The sequence below is a fragment of the Lytechinus variegatus genome, chromosome 2, assembly GCF_018143015.1.
Source record: "Lytechinus variegatus isolate NC3 chromosome 2, Lvar_3.0, whole genome shotgun sequence".
Taxonomy (NCBI): domain Eukaryota; kingdom Metazoa; phylum Echinodermata; class Echinoidea; order Temnopleuroida; family Toxopneustidae; genus Lytechinus; species Lytechinus variegatus.
In genome coordinates, this window is record NC_054741.1 from 16,089,180 (window position 1) to 16,098,144 (window position 8,965).

At 35.8% G+C, this 8,965-nt stretch overlaps 1 protein-coding gene across 1 annotated transcript in view; it reads right to left on the reverse strand.

Annotated features, from left to right (window-relative positions):
• LOC121407433 (proton channel OtopLc-like) overlaps nucleotides 1–8,731 on the reverse strand; it is a 35,447-nt gene extending 26,716 nt beyond the window's left edge. The window contains exon 1 of the mRNA XM_041598501.1: nucleotides 8,596–8,731. The gene's annotated coding sequence lies outside the window, so the exon portion shown is untranslated. The remainder of the gene's footprint in view (nucleotides 1–8,595) is intronic.
• Nucleotides 8,732–8,965: the final 234 nt, after the last annotated feature.

The window sequence follows — 8,965 nt, forward strand, 5'->3', positions numbered from 1 at the left end:
TCCTTATCATAATCATTGATGTAATTTTTTCATTATTTACAAATTATTATTATTATTATTATTACTATTATGATTTTTATTGCTATGATGTACATGTAACATGATATACATTGTAGATGCAATTCCTCTATTGCTAGCACTCTGACCTACAATGTAGCTCAATCCCTGATACTGATTCAAGGCAAGGGGGAGGGTGGAGAGAACTCTATAAAACCTGCCACCCCCTCCCCTCACCCCCACCCCCAAAAAACAATGAACACACAAGGACAAACACACTCAAAAGGGGGTGGGGTTCTGTGCCAATCTCCAAGCTGATATGCACGCACCTTTCTATGTGCATGTATAAAACATGTTCATATGACCTAAAGGGCATTGAAATGATGCCTAAAACAGACTTCTCATAAATTTTGTACGATCAATACATCACTGCTTTCAGCGTTCGAGATGAAAATGTAATTCATGCAATTTAATGTACAGTACACAAGTTTTTCAGAAAATTGCATCGAGTGAAAAATACTTGATTACTGCATGGGTTTCAGTGTAATGCTTCAAGTTAATCATAATTGCAGCTTTATCCATCATTATTTCAATGAATATACAACATAAAAACCTCTAACAAATAATATTGAGAACAACAACAACAGATTGAGAGAAAAAAAAAAAGAGAGCAATATTTTCTGTGGTTACCACTAGATACCACTCAAGATGATAGACCCTATCAAGATTTGAATCTTCTATTGACTACGATAAAAAAACATATTTCAGATTTCAATCTCACTAATTTTCAAAAATTGTTTGGTGTATCAACGGATAGATTTGTTACTTACCTTTTACTATTGGCCAAATATTACATTTATATTTGTGAATTCAAGAACACCTTACCAAATGTGGATTTATTCAAAAGTTTTGTGAAGAAACAAAAGGAAATTGAGCATCACCTAGCCAAGAAAAGAAACAAACTCACTGTACACTTTAAGAAGTGGCGATTTGATATATGATTTTTATTTTAGATACAGTTAGTTCCCCCTTTTCCATGATTCTATTTGTTTTTGTATCTTAAATTGAGACTTGTACAATGCACAGAGTAATATGCTACAATTGATTATACATGTAAATTTATCTCGATGTGTATTCCCTTTAGAGTAACCTGTCTCGTCCAATGTTTTATTTTGATTTATGTCACCCTTTTTATTTTTTTTTCCATTTATTTTTTTATTTCATCTTTGTTTTGTGATTTTACTGCTTTTGAACTGTTTCAAATCATTCCAATTACCTGTAAATATTGTGATTATAAGTGATTTTGAATACCAATAAAACACATAATTAAAAAAAAAAAAAAAAGATTTGAAACCTAAAAGACAAGGGCTCACATAATCTTCAGATCCACATGACCCACAGTAATCATGATTTTGATAGCATCCGTGTACCTGAATGTAACAACCAGCCAATCTCATATAAAGGGGAATTACATAAAATTTAAGAAATTACCTTCACACATCATTTTGAATGAATCATCAATCAATAAAGCTTTTAATGTGGACACACTGCACATGTATAACAACCAGTATCTTTTGCAGTTCATGCTCAGAATAATTCCCTTTTTAAAATGATTGTACAAAAAATCATGCATTGAATATTAAATGAAACAGGAAAGATCTCTGGAGCCTTTTCCCTGTAACTTTCAAAAGCACTATCAAACTGTTGTGAAGCACAATGATCTGTCTTAATTGCATTACGGAAACAAAAATAGAAAAGTCCATCCCAATTTTTCACTTTATAAAGGAGTCAAAGATCTGTTCTCATTTACTGATTTAATAATGAATGTGAAGAGTGAACAGAATGGAAAATACTAGACAAGGACAAACATAACATGTCGATTCCCGTCAAGTCTCGACTTACTATTCATTTTCCCCTCCACTTTACTCTAGATATTATAAAGCATCTATTTTTCTCCATTACTTTCCCCTCTTTAATTGTAGGCGTTTCCTATTCTTTATGGGCTTTCTTATATTCATATTCCTATTTTTTTTCTCCTCAAACTCTAGAATTCTCTCTTTGCTCATGATCATTTTATAAGTTTATATTTCATGTCATTAAATTTCATTTCTTTTAGTTAAATATATGAATTACCTTTCACATCAAAATTATCTATTTTCTCCATTACTTTCCCCTCTTTAATTGTAGGTGCTTCCTATTCTTCATGGGCTTTCTTATCTTTATATTTCGATTTTTTTTGCCTCAAACTTAAGAATTCTCTCTTCGCTCATTATCATTTTATAAGTTTATATATTATGCTATTGAAATTAATTTATTTTAGTTATAAAAATATGAATTACCTTTTACATCAAAATAATTCTAATTCTATCTTTTGGCTACTTTCTCACATCAAACCTCCTAGAGACACTCGACATCCTTCTTTTCCCCTGCCCTCCCCATATTTCTTTCTCTTCTTCTTCAACTTCTTCATTTTATTTATGTACATAAAAAAATAAATCTTTTACAATTACACTGTACATTTGGTCATAACTTTAGAGTCAACTTTACAGCGAGAGCGAAGTTGGCTCAGTCGGTAAAGTGTCTGCCCATCGAACCAATGATCGTGGGTTCGAGTCCACCCCGGGTAGATGACTGAAGCCAGTGCGTTGTGTGTAAACGTCTCTCCCGTTTCATAGATGCAGGCTATGTAATAGTGGAAAACACTCCGTCCCTTGGATAGGATGTTAAATGGAGGCCCCGTGTAGAGGAGAGTCACAACCTTTGCACTTTAAGAACCCACTGCAATATTCCACTAGTAGGGGGGGGAACCCCGGAGTAGCGGTCCATCTGTATTCCCCCAAACAGTTATATCGGGAGGAGCGACCTGGGGTCACAGTTCTGTGTGCGCGCCCTTCTAGGTGACCCAGATTGGATGGTATCTCCAAAAATGCGCCTTTGTATGTCTTTGACAGATACATGTATATATGTCGCTATACAAATGCTGTACATCATCATCATCAATGTTCTCCCTACAATTTAATTATTAAATATTAACCCCAAATGGCCCAAAATATATATTTTCAGGTTCTAAAAGTGGTATTCCAGGGTGAAATAATGAGTTCAATTCAAATAAACACCACTAAAAAAATAATCAAAGATACATGTTGAAATACATGTAGATGAAAAATAATAAAACAATGGCATTCTAATATGCACTGTTGTCTGTTGCATATCATGCAAATATATGATCAATGCTACATCAAATTATAAATCAATACAATTTTCTGCCTTTAGGATGTAAAAATAGAAGCAAACAGGTTGTTTATCGTCATCATGACATAGATGTACATGCAAAAGAGACATTGCAATAAATGAAATATGAAACATTTTTCTTTTTATTTACTCTTTGATTGATAATAATCCCAAGACCACAAATGACCAATATTGCAAATGCCCTGATCACTGATCTCAATGCACTTCTTTTGGCCTGGGAAGTTTTGGACTCTTGGTGCTCTTTTCATTTGTCCCCAATTGTGCAATGAGATTTTTTTAAATATGAGGAAAAATCACTTAAAACTTATCACAAGTGGAGCGCTTCTGGCTATCTTGCCTGCATTATGCAGTTCAATGTGGCAGCAGTGCTGAGTTTGAAAACAACTATTTGTTTTTTTTATAAAAAAAACGTTAAACATGCTTGGTAAGCATTGACATGGTGTTAATGATTAAAATATATTCAATCAGAATAATATCTGTCTCTTGCTCTTCCTTCATATTCATTCCTTCTTTTCTTATCTCTCAATAAGTATGACCTTTCATGAGTAAATAACCTTTAATGTTCTTCCTTCAACCCACATCAACATTCATGATCCAGAGATCCTTCCATGCCAGGATATCCTTTTGTAATATACAAAACAGCAAATCATCGATGCTATTGGCATACTCACACCCATATGATCAGATATTACAAGAATCTATTTACATGTAGGCCTTGAAATACGAAATAAATTTTAAAAAGTACTCATAAAATATGAATCAGATAAAGAGAGCAAGTATTATAGATAACAAATTATATGTAATGGTAGAGGTAGTGATTTTTTACCTGACTGCTAAGCATGAATGCTTGTCTGCAAGCAACCAGAGGACCGATGGCTTAAGGTCCTCTCCAAAGGACCTGGTAATGAGGATTAATGCCTTACATGTACCAAAGGGCACTAGCGCACTAAGTGGGAATCGAACCCGGGTCACCGGAATCCGCTCTACCGACTGAGCTATCGCGCCTACCTATAAATGTTAATGATGTCCTTTCATTAACCTTCTTGCCTCATATCAAAGGTTCTTGAATTTGTTTCAGTGTAAAGATGGCTGTGACCTTGCAAAGTCCCTTCCATTTTTTTTTGTACAACTGTGATTTAGAAATTCAAATACTGATTCACTGGCATTTCCTTCAGGTGACCTGCTATCACACACGTAAAACACTTTTCTGATGAAGGTAGAATTCCTGGAAGAGAAAAAAATAGCTGTTTTCTATGATGAGGATGTGAAAGCTCCCATTCTAGCAATATCAGCAACATGTGTTAACAGCAACCAAAATGTGCACAGAGATATGCATGTACCCCTCAAAACTCAAAGGACAACAGTAGAGGTCATGGTTATTTTATTTTTTTAAAGAAATCTATCATCTACATGTATATGTGTCGTTATCCCTTAGTGGGCCATTTTTCTCATGGATTCTGTAATCTGACTGGTTGATTTGTTTATGAGACAAACTCTCTAAACATCTATTTTACTTGGTCATAATGATCAAACAGGTAATATGAGCCGATATCACCTGGGTCACGTAATGCAAAGATTAGCGATTAATCGCCTAGTTAATGGCCTATCAAGATCATCGTTGCATGAGCATTTTGATCAGTAGACTGACTGGGAACCAATCAGAATCGCTCTTTCAAATTAGCAATTAATCGCTAACCTTCATGTTACGGGGCCCTGTTTGTTTATTGTTTTAATGTTGTTTTCATTGTTAACCGAATGCCCAGTACTAATTTCAACTACGTACTAAGGGACCGTATTATCTGCATATTCAAGCATCAAGCTGCGCACTACTATTGGCGTATCAATTTCAATGGCAAAATGCGCATTCTTTTTACTGTGATCTCTGTGATGAATGCATGACTTCCTTTCAAAAATCACTCTCAAAATGCAGGTTTTTGCAGGGTTTTTTTCCCCCCTTATTCTGCAATAATTCAAAGAGATTAAATTTTTACACCCCGTTTGTTCATTACGAAATATGGAAAATATCTACATGTACGTTCTAGTTCCACATTCCACTTGACCTCTGGCCTCATGAAATATGGAACCACAGTCCTACTTGGTTGATTGAAGGTTTAATCATGTGAAAGTTTCATTTCATTGTAGATCTAGCGGTAAATAGGTTTTTATTACATCGGCCTACGTGTAGGTTCTAGATTCACGTAGGTCGGCTGTAGAGGAAATACAAATAAGAAAATGCCAAAATAACTCTCATACATCAGTAAAACCTCAGTCACATTTCTTCTTTCCTTTTGTTGTGGAGATGAGCTGTAGCCATCACATGACAGCCATTTTTGTCACTAGGGGGCACGCAATATCTATTCATATCAAAGACACTACAAGGGAAATACTGGGCACGGTGGACGCTAACCTATTTTACATGCAAATTGATGTTAAAGTGATTGGTTAACATTGGTTTGACTTTTAAAAAATCTGAGCTAGAAGGTCACACTTGTGTCTGTGATATGTTACAAAAATGAAGCCCAGAAAAAAAATTGCATTCTAAAATAATTACTAAGTGCTTCAAAAATTGAAATATAAAGTGACCGGAAATACCATCTTAATTTCATCCCATACACTTATATAGGCGTCTTATAGACGCCTATTTACAAAATCAGGGTTTGCCTTGTAGTTTTAGCTTTCATTCTCAATAATGGTTGTTTTCAGGGTTTATTACTTCTAATACATGCACTTGTACACATGTTTCATCTTGGTTTGAGAATTTTTTTAATCGGCTGCTCACAAAGTTAAACAATACCTTTAAGTGCTACACAAAATCAGCAAAGTGTCCAGTCTTCCTGATGTACAATGTAAGAGTCTTTGATTTATATACCGGTATGTTTTATGTTTTGTTTAAATGAACAAAGCCTGTAGGCCCTGCCAAAGTTTTTGTTCAAAGGTGTGTGGGGGTTTTCTTTCTTTTTATTTTGATTTGTCACTGCTAAAAAAATGTTTTCCAAAGTAGTGCCATCAATAGTGATAAACTGCAATGAATTTTAAAAAGAGATTTTAATATTGATCACTTGTTCACTGCTACCATCCTGCCCGTGGAGAATCTACGATATGCCAATGCTGTATTGAGCACACACTTTAAAAAAATCATTAAAATATCACTTTTGTGAACAAAATTATTAATTTCCAAACAGTTGCAATTCAATTTTCATTAGTAACATAGAATGATTTTTGTATTGACCAGAGCACTCAAAAACTTGAATTTTGGGCATATTTTTCTGTACGCCCTCTTTTAGTGGAAAGTAATATGGCAAGAAAATTTTAATTTTTCAAGCTCTATTTTTAATGAAGAAAAAATAATTTAAACTCAAATTTACTTAAGAGCCAAGTTGTATAATGAAAAGCTGTAATGAAATCTGAGAGTGTCAAAAAAATCAAGCATTTGTCCAAAAGAAAACGAGAAAATAATTTAAACATTGTCAACCTTGTTTTGCCACATAGAGAGATGTAACTGAGAACAAGGTTATATTATAACCTTGTTCATTGAATGAGTGATATTGATTGGTGCCATTATAATAAATCCTAGAAATTGTGCACGAGATGAATTTGGTCAAAGTTACAATTACCAATGGGCTGAATTAAGATTGCGAATTCAACGAGTGCCAACATAGCAAACTGTGGAAGAGTCAGGGCTGACTGACACTCAAATGGCAAAGCAATATCTACGCTGTATCTTCAAAAAAAAAATATATTACTAGACACCATGCTCATATTCTATATGGTAAATTACACCGATAGTAGTAATTTAGATAGTAGCCCAACTTAACTTCTGTTATGATTCTACATAGTATGAAGTTATGTTTGACGCCTATTTGAAAATCATGTATGTGCGCGAGGTGCTGGCGAGGTCTACTAGTATACGGTATACGAACCTCACATTAGTATGCATGAGCCCTTGATTGAAATGATGCACCAAGTCCAAGCGAGATATAAAAGTAAAATAGCGTTTATTTTGCTGGGCATGTAAGAAATGCATTACTATTAGTTGAGTGGCAAAACCCAATCGTTGATTCTAAATCGAGTTTGGAAATTCTTACATGTTGCGCAAATGTACTAAGTCACCAGTCTTGTAATCTCACTTCTTTTGGTGCCAATCTATGATCTAACATGTACTAGATACATTGTAGGCCTAGGAGTAGGAGGGCCAATTGCGTAGTTTTGAAGGGGTACAATCAAATACCTTGGTCACATTTGCTCTACAGCCAGAGATGCCAAGTTCAAAAAAATGTCATGCGTGAGATTTTCATGACTCGACGTCTCTGTGCGCGCGCGGCCAGTACTTACACTCGTACGTTACGAAAAGGTGTGCGCGCCCATGAGAAATGAGCTTCAAATCCATGCAATGCACGCAAGCGATTCATCCTATCATACTAGCTGTGCGCTGACTGCACTCTCGATTCGTCTCGCTTGCCGGGCTAGACGCGAAGGCGGTCGGCCAGTCATATAATCTGGCGAATAATGCTACTTTTTCTCTCTTTTTTTCTGTCGGGTCCCGATGCGTGAGAAAAATGGGTGCCATGTGTGAGACTTGGTAGCTCTGTACAGCGGCCAAACGGCGAGTCGAAAACAGCCTTTTTACCTTTTTTATGTCCAACTACATATGGTGGTTTGAATTAAAACTTATAAAATGGCTGTTTTCGATTCGCCGTACGGCCGCTGTAGAACAAATGTGACCAAGGTATTAATCTGATTTTATTCTGACATAGACCTCTACATGTAAGATCAACATCTTATACGGTTGGACACGATAGAGGAAAAAATCTGAAATTACTTTGATGTGACAATGACAGTGTCAAAACTGTCATCATGGACATGGTCATAGTCATACATCTACCTGTCAGTCACTCAGTGACTGGCTGTGCACGACAGTTGAGTTTAACTTTTAAAGTTATGGCTTATGTTACAAATTTGACATTTTTATTATATATTTTAACATTAAACATGCATCGTAGACTAAACTATCATAATCATGCATGTCTATTTAAAACCACACTGCAACAGCAATGCTCCATAGATATCCTGTAGTACTAGCTGATGACAAATAAACCATGAGCCTTGCTCTCATTTTTCTACTTCCCTGCACACGGTCCATTGAAGGAACTGCATTATCCGCGGTCCGTAGTAAAACACGGCACAATCATTCATTGACTACACACAAAACGTATTGCAGGCGAGCATACAAATGAAAAGTGACCTTGAAAAGTTAAACGTTTTCTCTGCATATAGAAAAACCTACCAACCTATCTGCAAATGAAACTGATATCATGCACCTTTGATTAATACTCGACGCATACTCACCCATTTCCAATGTTGTCAAGACAGAATTTCCGCTTGTTTTACGGCCTGATATGGGCTTCATTTCTGTCACAGGCCGTCGTTCGTCGAGTTTCCCAGACTTCACAGAATTGATGACATGCCCTGAGAATGACCTCTAGTAATCCCGGGAGTAATTTGCATATTCATCATTAGACGGCATCAAGCCAGACATGGATTGAAAGAAATAAATTTCATAGAAAACAAGTACTGCCGTGATTCTTTGGTATTCAAAAGTTATAATAATTCAGTGGTGGCGCCACAGCGGGATCGGGAAGCAGATCTATAGAAGATAGAAGGGGGGGGGGGGGGAGGAGGAACATAAAGTTAGAGTCGGTCGCCTAGTCCCCTATCA